This window comes from Quercus suber, unplaced genomic scaffold, assembly GCF_002906115.3.
Source record: "Quercus suber isolate HL8 unplaced genomic scaffold, Cork oak 2.0 scaffold_259, whole genome shotgun sequence".
Taxonomy (NCBI): Eukaryota; Viridiplantae; Streptophyta; class Magnoliopsida; order Fagales; family Fagaceae; genus Quercus; species Quercus suber.
The window spans coordinates 438,364-453,426 of record NW_027069715.1 but is presented as its reverse complement, the minus strand read 5'-3'; the positions used below and the strand labels follow the sequence as shown (position 1 = coordinate 453,426).

The 15,063-nt window shown below is 34.9% G+C and overlaps 1 long non-coding RNA gene across 1 annotated transcript; it reads left to right on the top strand.

Moving 5' to 3' along the window:
* Nucleotides 1–1,514: 1,514 nt before the first annotated feature.
* LOC136070785 (uncharacterized) lies at nt 1,515–6,823 on the top strand. The gene is made up of 6 exons (XR_010632031.1): nt 1,515–3,745; nt 3,843–3,917; nt 4,016–4,143; nt 4,229–4,348; nt 4,431–4,526; nt 6,528–6,823. It is a non-coding gene; the product is annotated as an uncharacterized LOC136070785 (long non-coding RNA).
* Nucleotides 6,824–15,063: the final 8,240 nt, after the last annotated feature.

The following is a 15,063-nucleotide window of genomic DNA, read 5'->3' as shown; positions in this document are numbered from 1 at the left end:
TGGCTATGGTATGGAGATAAGTAGAAAAGTAAGAAAGAAAACGAATCAAATAAATCTTGGAGACAGTTGATAGTATAGAATTAATACTAGAAAAGGAGGAAGATAATTTAGTTTAAAAAAAGAAAGTAAAAAGTGGCTAGAAATTCAGAAAGTCCTCAGGTTGGTACAATAAGCTTCAGCGCGTCCATTTCTTTCTAATTTAAATATACTTAAGCCTTTCAGTTGGCACCTCATGAGATGATCTGCACCTGTGGCAGTGTGGCCTCTTACACTTTCTTAGCTTTCTGAATAGAATATGCTTTCTGATTTGGTTTTGAATAGGTGGGGTTATCGTTAATTCCTGAAAGAGACACCTCTTGTATTTTAATGATGCGAGGCAACTGATATCTCCTCCCCTTGAGATGTTGGATGGACTTAAAAGTTTTTCTTGAGTATATGATCTCCTACATACAAAAAGATGTTCCAAGCGAGACACTCAAGTTCTGGAGTTTGCAATTGCCTATGCATTTTTATGGTGGCAAGTAGAAGCTGCTTCTATGAGCCACTCAAGGAAGTCCAGGTATGAATTGATGATGGCACACCACACTTTCTTGCCTTCTTACCAAGATTTTATGTATTGTTTCTCAATACCAATATTGATCATGGTCCATTTTAAAATCACATTCAATACCTGTAATTTCTTTCAAGTTTTCATTAACTTATGCTGGGATGGACAAAGATTTCAGTTTCTTGAATGGCATGAAATTAAATTAAGATGTACATTTTTTAAAGTTAAAACATTTTTCCAAAGGAAAAAGTGAAATGGAAAAAAGAAGCAAGACATCTGAATCACCTAATATTATTTTTGAGGTACTGGCACAGAGATTCAATGGCATGACCTTACTCATTTGGGTAAGTTCAGAGCAGATGCCCACCTGGTAATTTTTTCTTTTGATTTGTCATTTTGCATTCATTTTTCTTTTAAGGATGCTTTATTTCTTGGGGTGATATTAAAGGCTCGATATGTCAGACATTCAAAATGGTTTATTTATTCATTCAATCACTTTTTGCAATCCTTTTTGCTTCTCTGAAATCCAAATTCTTTCTTGCATTATCAAAAGTAGACTTTGTTCTTATGTTGAGGCTCTTCTGTTAGAAGAGAGGTTAGCTAAGCAAATGAAGAAATTGAATAGTCATTGTAAGAATATTTAAGATTCTCAAATAATCAGTGTTAACCATAACAAAGTCAAAACTAGACCTTGTTCTTGGAACAGTTGAAACAAGGGGCTATTTGTTCTTGAGAGGAAAATATTGTTTGGTTATTGCTCATCTGCATTACTCGGTCCTTGAACTTAGGACTTAATTTTCTGGTTGTATTCTCCTAGGACTTTGTCTATCAGCATACGTGGTGTATAATAAAAAATGCCATTGTATTAGAAGTAGAGCTTTTTAAAAATAAAAAGTAAAAAATTTTGTTTATTCTTGGAGTGTGAGTGATTTATAATTCATCTTGATCCTCTAAATCCTAGTCTTTCTTCTAGTAAATAAATACACTTTCTGCTAATGCAATAGGTTTTTTTTTCCTCCCTCTTTGTTCTATATAATTTTGGCCATAATATGTGATGGGCACATTGAATTATTCTATGACACAAATTGGAGATACTGGCCTCATAAGAGACATCAACCCATGTGTTATGGACACCAAAACTGCCGTGTGTGAATCTGCTCTGAACTCATTCAAGTGAGTCAGGTCAAGCCGTTGAATATCCGTGCCTAACGAAACTTCTTCAATCATGTCTTGCTTCTTTGTTCATGCCATTGTTGCTGGATTTAACCACAAGTCAAGCTGCCCAGGTATCAGTACAGTATCCAATCTACTTCAAAAAGGAAGGAGGGGAGTGGGGAAAAGAAAAACCATCGGTTTTTTTTTTTTCTTCCCTTTTGAAATTTTTTTAATAAGATCTGATTGAATTTCAAGCCATGGCAAGAAATCAAAATCTTTGTCTAAAATCCCAGTATAAGTTAATGAAAACTTGAAAGAAAGACAAGGTATTGAATATGATTTTAATATAAACCATGATCAATATTGATATTGTTAGATAAAATCTTGGTATGAGGTACCTACTATAATTTATTGCATTAGTTGTTAGATTTATGAGAAGAGAAAAAGAGAAAAAGACAACTTAAATTAGAGCGTATTGCTTATTTGTTAGAAGTGGATAAAAGTACCACTGTACTTTAAACAAAAAATCATCTTTTAAAAAATTTACTTGCTCCCCAAGACTTTCAAAGATTGGTGGATCATACAGCTATTGAGGTTTCCTGGTTATGTTGAAATTATATTCATATATAAGGAAATAAACAGTTACAAAATTAATTGATCCCACTATTGCTCAAGATCCCTGTCATCCATTTTAATATCTCAGTGCATAGTGTTTTTTTTTTCTAATGGAATTTGAACACACTTTTGAGTTCAATACACCTGTTGATTAGCATGTAGTCGGAGTCTGTGAGACTTTTAAGTTTTAATTGCTAAACTATGTCTTGCAATTTTCACTCAATTGACTTGAGTTGCCCTATGTTTATATTAATTGTGTTTTATGATGTGACCAGAAGCATGAGGAAGAAATGGATTCCGAAGCAATCTACAAAATTTTTGTTCTTCAGGGTAGTCCTTTCTTTAAATTTAACTCTTCCTCAAAGTGTCTTCATTCTAAATTAGAGATGATGGCTTTTAACCATACAGGTCATGGCAGCAAGAAGTCCCAATATAAGCCTCATTTCATCAATTTCTCAAAAATTGGTTGATACGAAATTGAAAGCCAGACCACCTACTAAGCTCAGTGCAACCCCAGATTTAAAGGCAAAGCAATCTTTTGATGTGTCTAAGGCTCTTACGACTAAGGAATTGAAAGCACCTCAAATCCTAATACATTTAGAAGTGTTTGAAACCCAAAAGCAACAACTATTTCTGTGCAAAAAGAATATTGTCATAGCAAAGGCTCTAGTATTTAACTCACCAAACAAAGCCGTAAAGGCAAAGATTTTGGCAGGATTGAATATGCCTGTGAGAACAATATGTTCAGCAATGAAGAAGTTTGCGGTTACCAGTGGAAAGACGCAAGTATTAGGCCATAACAAACCATTGCCTAGAGATGCTTCATGAAAACCATTAAGAGGATGAGAGGCTAAAAGCCGGGTTTTCAATTCCTTGCATTCTCACAATCGCAAGGTCCAGGAAGCCAAAACTTCAAGAATTTTGTAGAGAAAGAAAAATGAAATAGACACAATCCCCTCATGATTGTGTGCCTCATGAAGGGGACGATTCTAGTGACATGGATATGGATGAGAAATCAAGGGGTGGTTCTTTTGAAGTGTACTCTGCATCAGGTACTTCTAATAGCAGTTAAGGAAATGGGTGTGAAGAGTATTCGAAAACTGTGAAATCACAGAAAGTTGAGAATTCAGTTTAAGTTTTCTCAGGTTCTTCAAGAGGTGACATTATTGCCCTATCAAGTTTTGAAGAAAGGGATTCAGTAGAAAAAGATGTTCCCAATTCCCAATCTCTAAGTGGAGCAGCTGAAGGGACTAGTGGAGGAAGTGATTATGAGGAGAAAATAATATCAAGTTCAGGGAGAAGGGAAATTCATAAAGTCAAGAAAAACAATGATGAGGAAAATGCCGCGACCTGTGATGATACAGAAAATGACAGTGAGTCTTAGATAATGATGAAAAGAAAAACGATTTTGGCATCAGATGTTAACAGGTATTGAACTTGTGTGTTCACAATTTCTTGTTATCATGATGGTCTTATTTTCTTGTAGATAATATATCAACAATATTTTTGTGGTAAATGACTACAGTGTGCAGAATCAGTATAATGGGCGCCGAGAAAGAGTAACTCTGGGGAAGCATGACACTTCAAAGTATCACAAAAGGTTGCCTCTCTGCTAGAACATCATATTTTTTTTTCAGATCTGCTTCTGTACAAACTGTTCATCCTAGTCTCATTTCCCAACTTGCAAAAATGATGCAGATTAACTGAGTAACAGGTAAGACTTTAAAAGACTGTTCCATCTCTGCTGCCCTGCCACCAGTGCTCTTAGTGTGAAGTATAGGAAACTAAAGCCCACAAATCCCAAGCCTTTTAGGCTAAGAACTGATGTATGTGAACTTTTTCAGCGCAGTCTGTTTAAAGAGACAGTAAAAATTTTTTCCTTCATATCTGATGTCAATTAAGTTGTTTTAGGAAAGAGGGATTCTTAAGGAAGCAAACTCGGAGACAAAACTTGCCCCTCTGAAAGAAATTACAACAGATCCAAGGCCTCTGGTTAGAAACTCAGAAAGAATTCTTAAAAATGTATGCCTGGTAAGTTTATTATCAAACTATTTTTCCTCTAATAACTGAGATTCATGGAGCTATACAATTGATATTTTGTTTCCAATCTCAGAAAAATTAAAACGTCCATGGAAAAAGTGAACCTGAGTATGATGTGCACGAAGATGGTGAAAGGAAAGTGGACAGAACAACAAACGATGATTGATTTGTAAGTCTCTGATACATTTTTAAAAAATTATAAGAAAAATATGTCCTGCTTACTGCTGTTTAAAGCACGTTGTTCCTTTGACTTTACTTAATTTTCATGATTAAAACCTTGTTTAATTTTACATAACAATTATGTGTAGTTTCAAATAAACAATGTGTCAGTCCTATCGCTTATTATTTTACTGTTGTTATTCCCCATCGGGGAAAGCTTATTCTCAAACTGAATGGGATATTGTTAGCTAGCAATTGACACCCATGTCACTAACAAATTAAAATTTAGTCACACCTTTGCTATTCCCACACAAGGATTAATCAAATTTGAACCTTTTGTAATCATTTATATAACTCAAACCAATCTAGTATATACTCGACGTGAGACCCATCGCATGATAGCGCAATGACTTAATAATCAAAATTCAATCTCAAAGACACAGTCCAAGGTCTCAAACTTGATTACGCAAATTCACACTTAACTTTTGGTCACAGTTGAAGAGGTAGATTTGATTTGATGAGGACAATGACAATTCCAACCTGCCAATTTTGCTTGCACTTCTATTTCAAAATTGAATCATTTCTATCTCTCTCCTTTCTTGTTGATGGGAAAGCCCCAAGTACCTTCCTAGATTTATTATGGCTTGATCAAACCAGCATCTCTACTGGGAAAAAGGTTCAAAAGAAGTGGACAGTGATAAGACTTAACTTGAGTGAGGAACTCTTGCTTAAAGAAAACACCTCTAGATTGGCTTGTGTTTATGCAGCATCTAGCAATTCTTTTTGAATTAGATCTGGCAGCCTTCATATTTTGAGTAGGTAAGCTTTTGTCCAAAAATCCTAAGCTCTATCATCTGACAGTGATTCAGGCAATCCTTATATGCACACTCTTTTAGTACAGATATTACGACCCCCATATTTTTCTTCTTCAGGAAATTGTTTGAATCTCCAAAAATCACCCAAGGGAGGTCACGAGGACCTGCCACTACATAGGTTCCTCCACAACAAACATCTTTAACAAGTATAGGACTAACAAACTACAACTTAAGAGTTAAGAGTCAGTAGAGTCTTTTACCTTAACCAAGGCATGAATTTCCTGCTTAATCAAGGAAAGGACTTCCACATTGGCCCAGTCCAGAATGCTGAAGCAGCCACAACCCCCTATGAAGCCAATGGTATCAATAGTCATTTCTCCATCAAAAGGTAATTTTCTAATAAGATCATGAGCTTTGTCACACTAGGTTCCACAGGGTTCTAAATCTTTGACAACATACAAGTACCCTACATTTCTACCAAAAACTTTCATGTTCAAAGCATGAGACCACTGAGCCTTAATATATACTTTGTCTTTTTTAGAAAGACTAATGGCAGCAAAACCCTCACAAATGGAGAGACAAGTCCTTGGGTCCTTAGGTTTCAATTGGGCAAGAGGGGTAATACTCCATAGTGCTTCTTTCAGCAGAGGGCATGCCAACCATTTAAGTGGTTTTGGTGAAACGAAAAGGGTAACCATTCAGTTCGCGGTCCAGCTCACAGGAATGCCACCAAACTTCTTCATATGAACATAAAAATTTATTCCAAGATAAATAATTTCCATATCTGTAACATTGGTACTATCCAGACAGACCACAAGCCCCATTTTGCAATACACAAATCTACAAAATGCTATAGATTAATGCATTATTATGTTCAAGAGATCACCTCCATCAGTCAAATGAGCACTTCTCTTGCTTACCTAGGCTGCTCCTGATGAATAATTTTGAATAAAAGTATAGCCCCTGCACACTCTTGCAGTGTATTGAACCAAAAATTCCAAGTTTCAAGAAATAAATCAAGTGGGATGGGAAAACCATGGCTCTGTTGACTAGCAAGGTCTTCATTCTGGTGATAGAAGCAGTGCCAATGTGGAGCAATAAACAATCTTAATTATACCCTCTAAACACATTAAAACTCAACATACATTATATTCCACTAAACTAGCTTCAATTATTTGGAACCTTAATTCTCTCAGATGTCATCATCTAGGAACATCAAACAAGAAGCTTGTTTCTCATCTTCTGATGTGTGCTGTGCAGGTCCTTTCAAAGTCCATTCTTCTTGATGATATTTTTCAGCCTCTCATTTGCAGTGACAAGTTCTGCAGCTATGCCTGGCTCATTAGCAGAGTGTCCAGCATTTGGAACAACCTGTTGATAGTGATACACATTAGTATGTTTATTGTCTATAGGAAAGAAATATGAAATCAGAACTTGAAGGACATATATGTGAAATATTGACAGAAAGTAATTGCATGCTAACTATAAAACAGCTTCATTCCTTGAGTTAATCAAGGTGTCTGCAAATAAAGAACTCTGAATGGTCCGCCCAACTGTTCATTCTTGAGATATGAGAGAAAAACAATACTTATTAGAAAGTAAAAAAGATGAAAGAAATTCTTTTTAATGATGAATTTTCCATCAAGCATACTGAACTTATGTAGAACCACATCCTTAGTTCAAGGCGATGATGCCTCTTTCTGAAACCTCATTCCAGTTTATACATATAATTACACTTGGAATGAAGGAAAGTTTTCCCATAATTTTAGGTTGACAGTTGGTTACTTGAAGATAAGTTGGCTATGAACTGCTTATCCACACCTTAATATGTACACTACTTATGTAGCAATGACATAGAATTACTGCATCATTTGATAAGTAATCTTACTATTCTTCACCCTCGTAACAATTAAGTCTTAAGTTAATGGTCACATATACTTTGAGAGAAACTTTCTGGTTTTATCACACTCAAGCTAAATGATAAGTCAATAACATAATCAGATACAACTGTACACCACCAAAGTCTTACTCCCTCATCTGAAAATAGATGGGCATTGAAAATTCATTCTTATGAAACAAGGTAAACAACATAATCATCCTAAAATGCCCTCATTCAAGTGAAAAGGTGGGTCCAAATTTGAGAAAATGTGATGTGAAATTAAAGGGTAATAGAGATGTTAAATGGATAGATGCTTTCATTTTTGGAAACTCCCAAAAAATTTGGGATGGCCCAAAAGAAGAGCACCCTACATATTGGGAGAAGGGCAAGTATTATTCTCAATCAAAGGAAATCCTCTATATGCTTTACGATGGAATAAAAAGTACTAAGCCTGTGCAAGAGCCCAACTTACTAGAATGAAACCCTTTGCTGTTTTTGTCCACAAGGGTTAGTCATGAATTAGAACACAAAAGAAGAGTTTTTTTTTTTTTTTTTGTTTTTGTTTTTTTGATACCAGTAAAGGAAGAAATACAAACAGTGAAGTTACAAACTGAACCATATGAGGTCAACAAAAGTGAGTTGGCACATCAGTAGCCAACTTAGCTAAGTTCCAGACATTTTCTAGGACAACGTTCGGAACAAAAATCAGCTTAAACACTAAACCAGCTTGTTGCAGTGACTAAGATCTGCCATCATTGTTCTTTCCCTCCAATCTGGCTTTGCAAACCCATTAAAGAGTAGAACTAATTTCCTGCAGTTACTGAGTACCAAAACTAGCTGAAAACCAAGGGTCCTTGCGAGGTGGCTGATTTGTCAAAGAGTTGGTTGTGGTTGTGGTAGGTCTTAGGTTTAAATCTTACTATCAGAAAACAGTAGGCTAAATCTATAGGGTGTGGGTGCATGGGTGGCGTGTGTGTGGCTAAATTACTTATTATACTTTATTGTAAATGTTTTGATAACAATAACTAAATAATTTATTTTTATTATAAGTTTACATGGAATGATTTTGTGTGTGTGTGTGTGTGTGTGTTTGGATAGATTTTAGCTAAATTTTATGTGAGTTTCTATTGCTTCTAGTTAACATAGACTTATGTAAATAGTGAATTGAAGCAATTTAAAAAGGTAATGGTTTTAATTAAAAAAGTAAATAAAATTTATGATTTAATTTGAAACAACCCCAAACTATTGAAGAATTATGTAATTTACCCAATTTTTAAAATAAGGAGAGCCACTTGGCATGAGGAGCTTGTAGCTACTTGTCGTATTGAGCGAATAGTCACTTGACATAATCACGGCTTCTAATATATAGTATATGATGTCACAGCATACAAATGACAAATCTTTATGGCTGACCCAATTAGTTGGGTTTAGACTTAAGAGATTTGTTAAGTTGATGTCCTCAGTTATAACTTTTTGTCCTTGATACCAAAGAGGGCTGCAATGTCCCCAATTCACAGACATTCTTATAAAATCCATCTGTTTATAGAAGTTAACATACTGATCTACTTAGATCAACCCAATGTTCAGAAATTTTGAAACATATACTTATGAACATTGTTCCTATATGTGCCCTGGTATAAAATACATTTTTACCTAGATCATGACATACATGTGTTCTTGTAAAAGTTTAGATATGAAATACAACCTTAAACAAACAAAATTCGTATACAGGAAAAGAACAATCATGAAATAATGAAAAAAAATTATAAATCGTTAGAAAATTAAAAATAACAAAAAATTACTACACACATTATGATAAGAATTAACAACATACTTATACAAAAGTAAAAGCCATATTTTAATTAAATAAATTTTCTAAACGTTAGGGCTACTCAGGGATTCACCCTCTATATATTCTAACATCACACCAGCTACCAATCACGAACCAGCCCGCATGGAATGGATGATCTTCTATTTAACTATCAATCTAGAAGCCACTAAGAAATAATTTTTGCTTAAATGAAAAGAAAATGAAAAATAAGGAGGCAGTTATCAAACAATTCTCTAGGACATGACACATGTTTAATATTACATCAATAAACACCACGCATGTATCATCCTTCCAAGTAGATTACTCTGCTTCAATAGTTACTATATACCACGATCACAATGTATGGGTGATAATTACCTGTAGCGTTTATATGCCTTATCTTATCAACCTTATCTAACAGGAATGAATCTGGAGGAAAGAAACCCCGGTTCATCAAGTAAATGGTTTTTTTATTCTTGCAAAAGCTTTCATTAAACAAAAGCACAATTTCATTTATTCTAATATCCACAGCTCAAGTGATATCTAATTGGATGGAAATGGAATGGATCTGTCTGATCCTCAATTGCAAATGCCAAAAACAGATCTAACATACAAATTGTAATCTGTACGATACAATATATCTACACAAGAAGTACTAAAGACAATTATTTACTAGACTTAGTTGCATACTGTTCATCTTGCATCCATGCCATATAACCTGTAAGTGCGAAACCCAATAAAACTTAGTTTTTCTTATAGTAAATATATAGTCTTCGGTCGCTGGAAGTTTCCATTTTCTTCTTGTTCCTGTCCTAAATGACAGCATATTAAAAGGAGACTCAAGTAAGAGAAGTTCTAAATTATCATCTATCTCCCACTGTAAACCCTTTACTTTAGAGGATACTCATGGTGTTTTTTGAATGATAGAAAAATAAAAAGGAGCAGCAAGCAAGGAGAACAGGAGAAATGAGGGAAAGAAAAGAACAAAAAGAGAACGAAAAGAAAGGAGACTATTCCAATTGACATAATCATACACCTTCTCTAAGTACAACTTACAAATGATCCATTGGATCTACTACAAACTTTGAAATCCAGGACTTCATTTGCTATTAAATCCAAATCTATTATCTACCTTCCACAAAAGAATTTTGTGAATTTAATAGTAGATTACCCAATACCTTCTTAATATGTTGGCTAGCACCTTAGCCAATATTTTATACAAAGTCCCCATTAGATGGGTCAAAAATCTCTAATATAAGTAGCTTCTCACTAGATTGAAGCTAGTTGTTCCTACTACAATATAGTTGTTTCACAACTCCCTCAGTTAAACAGTAAATCATGGGGTTGGCGCCACATATTCTCAAACTTGAACAGGGTTTTTCCTTTTCTCAAACTTCTGCAAGGATTGGATGATCTAATACCAGCATCGAAAATAGTCTTTTAACTATATTGTAATCCCATGTCACTGAGCTTAACTATTTATTTGTTCTAAAAAAAATAAAAATAAAAACTATTTATTCATGCTACATTTAGTGTCCGTTTGTGATCCATTTATTTTGCTGAAACTAAAAACTTTTTACTAAAAGTACTGGTAAAAATTAGCTGAAATAGTACAGTAATACTAATAAATAGTATCAAAAAGTGCAGTAAGACTTATGAATAATAGCAAAAATAAGCTAAATAGTAAAATAGCAAAAATAAGCTAAATAGTAAAATAAGTAGACAAAAATAATCTTTGCAAATAGACCATTAGTTGCTGTTGATCATTTCTCCCAGTGTAGAAGCCCTTTTGGACACTAAAAAATCATGTTTTCAGGACATTTATAATATCTTGCCGTCCGACTTGAATAAGCATGCAGCCAGTGATCATATTGAACCATAAAAAATAAAATGCAAATTGTTAACCCAAAAATCCACGGACCTAAGGTCTAAGAAGGAAGAAGTGGGCCTAAAGGGTATAGGCATGAAGTGGGTCTAATATCCCAAAACAAGCTAGAGTTGGCCCTAAGGCCCAGAACAAGAAAAGTTAACAACAATAGATGACACGATCTGGGCCTAATGTCCCAAACGAACAAAAATTAGGCCCAAAGAGTACAAGAGACAAGGATGGCCCAATAGAGGAAACTGCACACAGGCGAAACCAAAAAGTATATAACCCCTATTTCCTCTCATCCCGTTCACAAATTCCCAAACTCTCTTCTATTCTATTCTATGGCCGACGAAAGTTCATCNAGGCAGAGGCGACGTGAAAAGTGCATTGAAATTCCTTACTTGTATTGTGTCACAATTGTTGTTTCTAAAATATCTAACATGGACCCAGACCAAGAAGGTTTCAAGGACCTGAATATTTCGGTTGTGGCCACCCACAAGTATCCCATGGATCACAGCATAGATATCTTGGATGCCCAGTTGCTGTAAGTTTCTCTCACCTCTTTACAAAGACTTAACAATTGTCTCATATGCTACTAATAGTAACCTGACTTGCAGGAATCACTGCACTTATACATCAAAGCAGAAGAAACCAAAGATTTCAGAAGATAATTCTGATGGTGAGTCTCTTACTTTTAAGGAACAGGTGAGTCTCTACTCCACCATCTTATGCAGTGACTATGGTATATGGGTGTTAACATCTCTATATAACAAGCAACCTATGTGAATATAGGAGTTTACATGACATCATGGTAGTTAAAAGACGAGCCGAGCCATGCTATGTATTTATTATTGCCATATTTTTATGGGGTGGTTACACACTTTGAATATGCTTGTTAACTCAGCTGTATGAGTTTATTTCATATAAAACAAGTTGACTCTGGCAAAGGTTTCATAGAAGTAGGTTGAAATGTGGTCCTTTTTTATGAGCATTTGTGTATCTCAGTAATTTTTGTTTGCGTCCCTCAAATTATGAAAATATAATTCTTACCTTTCTTGATTGAAACCTAGTTCTTTTTCAATTAAAATTGACTTGAATGTGAGTATGTGAACATGATGCTTTCACTTTGGCTTGACATTGTGCTCAGCTTAGCTGTTTCTAATCCTATTCTTTGTTTTTTGGTCTGTTCAATTAATCATTTTTGAATGAATATTTGCTTATAGTAAAACCTTTTTAATCTCATATATATGCTCACACTTTATTTAGATTTTATACAAAGGCATGTGACATTTATTTATTTTTTTAATTCTTTTGTTCCTGGTTCATCTTTATCTATGCAAGTAATTTCCTTTCCCATCCATGTTTTATCATTTGTTATTTTATAAGAGTCTTGAGCTATTGTGTCATGGGAAATTTCTTTGGCGGCAGTTTCAGCCAGTTGTTCCAACCCTGCAAGGACAAACATGTGTTCCATCGGCATCTCAGCCTATGGTACAGGGGTCTCCCTCAAATGTTGCAATGCCTACTAATCTGAGTCAACCAAGGGTCCCTCCTGTAACAAATCATGTGCGTGGCCTGCCCAATGATATTAGTGCATTGTCCCAGTTCCAACCAACATCTCAAATGCTTGCACCTGTTGTACGTGGGCAACCTTGGTTATCCTTTAAACGTCGGAGTGTAGCATTTGCGACACCAATACTGCAGACTGGTCAACAACCTTTAGTCATCCCTTCTACAGATTCTGTAAGTGTTTTTTTGTTGTTACATTTTATTTCATTCTAATCTCTTCAGTTAAAAAGTTACGAGGGTCGCATATTTTCTTCTTCCTTTTCTTTGTGTTTCACTATTTTTTTTTTATGTGCTTTTCAAGTTTCTTGAAAAAAATTATTCTTGTTCATGAAGTATGAAATTTCTCAATAATATTTAATACATATTAATATCTCATTAATTTGGAGAAGGTGATGCTTCTTTGTTTTCGTTTTTTTCAATCTCATCATTGCATCCTCATGGTATAGAGAATTGTAAATGTGATCCCAAGTCTCTATTTTATTAATATAGAAAGTGGATTCAATCACCTAAAACTTCCTGGTTAATTAATGTATAACTAAAAAGATGACAAGGTTGCAATTTTTTCTTTAGACTAGGTTTACTTGCTAACTTTTGTGGGTTACTGATCATTGCACCGTATAACTTATGACAAATAAAAGTACAAATTTTAAACACATAAAAACCCCATTTTAAAACATTTGATTATGTATTGTACTATGCATACGATTTTACAATACGCATATTGTATCATATGATTCATGAGCACTTATAATGCGCTCTTACAATATGGAACTTTTACATATGATACGTATCGCGTATTGTACGATACTGACAACTATAGTAATGGATTTTTGTAATTTAAACAAAATGTAATCCAAGTGAATGGCAGATTACCTGAGAGGTGAGGTTAGGTGAGTATGAAATGAAGGGTAGATAACCGAAGCGAGAGGATAGTGATATTTTGCAGTAACCAACCCAAGTACATTGGAAATGTACTACAGTGGTTGAAATTAAGGAAATTGTGAGAAACTTTGAATTAGGATTCTGATTATTGCTTAAATATGATACTAATAAATTTTTGTATCTAGCTTTAGTCCTTGTGCATTGATTTATCTGTTTTTGTTTTGTGAAAACTGACTAGTTATAGTTTTGGAATCTCTAATTTGGATTTTCAGGCAGTAACTGCTCCTAACCTTAATCAACACTCCTCATTTGATTGGCAAGAGATTAGCTAATTTTTTGCTATGGCTGCAAGTCCTATCATTTCTGCTTGTGTCCTGCAATGTTATTGACCTCATAATAGTTTAACAATCCGATTTGAATTTTAGAAAATGACCAAAACGGGAAATTAATCCTAATTTTCAAACATTATAATTAGTAGGCCACGTTTCAAACTTTATTTTTTACTAGCATCTCGAGTCTAAGAGGCTCGATTTTGGACTATAAATCGAGTCTCAAAGACTCGATTTTCATGGGTTGATCACGTCTGATGTGGCATTTTTTTCACGTGGCGACCACCTAGAAATCGAGTCTCTAACACTCAATTTATATAATGTTTTCTCTTTTCCAATTCCCAGCACGTGTTTGATGGGTTCCGTTCCTTATTATTATCTTCATCTTCTCACATTTTCTTACCCAGCAAAACATTTCTTGGTGCTACTATCAGAGCAGGAGCCGCCTTCCAAGAACATCAAGACTTGGACGACGAGGACTAGCCTGAACATCAAGCCTTCCAAGAGCAGGACTGGCCTAGGTCGCGCGGGTCGCAGCAGCGCGACCCAGGTCACAGCACGCGACCCAGGTCTTTCTCTCTCTGATGTAATGGGTTCTTTCTCTCTCTGATCTGAATCTGATCTGATGGGTTCTTTCTCTGATCTGTGTTTGTGTTTTGTACTTGTTGAAATTTCATCTTTTCAGTCTGATTATTTAAAGAACAAATCAAGTCTTTGAGCGTCGATATATAAATCAAGTTTCTAAGACTTGATTTCCAGGTGGACAAACTGCCACCTCGGACCCGATCAGAACATGAACTTTTTACATATGATACACATCGCGTATCATACGATACTAACAACTATGGTTAGCGTAGTAATGGATTTTTGTAATTTAAACAAAATGTAATCCAAGTGAAGGGCAGACTACCTGAGAGGTAAGGTGAGTATGAAATGAAGGGTAGATAACCGGAGCGGGAGGATAGTGATATTTTGCAGTAACCAATCCAAGTACACTGGAAATGTACTACAGTGGCTAAAATTAAGGAAATCATGAGAAACTTTGAATTAGGGAATTAGGATTCTGATTATTGCTTAGATATGATACTAATAAATTTTTGTATCTAGCTTTAGTCCTTGTGCATTGATTTATCTGTTTTTGTTTTGTGAAATTTGACTAGTTATAGTTTTGGAATCTCTAATTTGGATTTTCAGGCAGTAACTGTTCCTAGCCTTAATCAACACTCCTCATCTGATTGGCAAGAGATTAGGTAATTTTTTTGCTGTGGCTGCAGGTCCTATCATTTCTGCTTGTGTCCTGCAATGTTATTGACCTCATGCTTCATCTTAATAGTTTAACATTCCAATTTGAATTTTAGAAAATCTTGGAAGTGGTTGGTGGCATTCAGTGTTC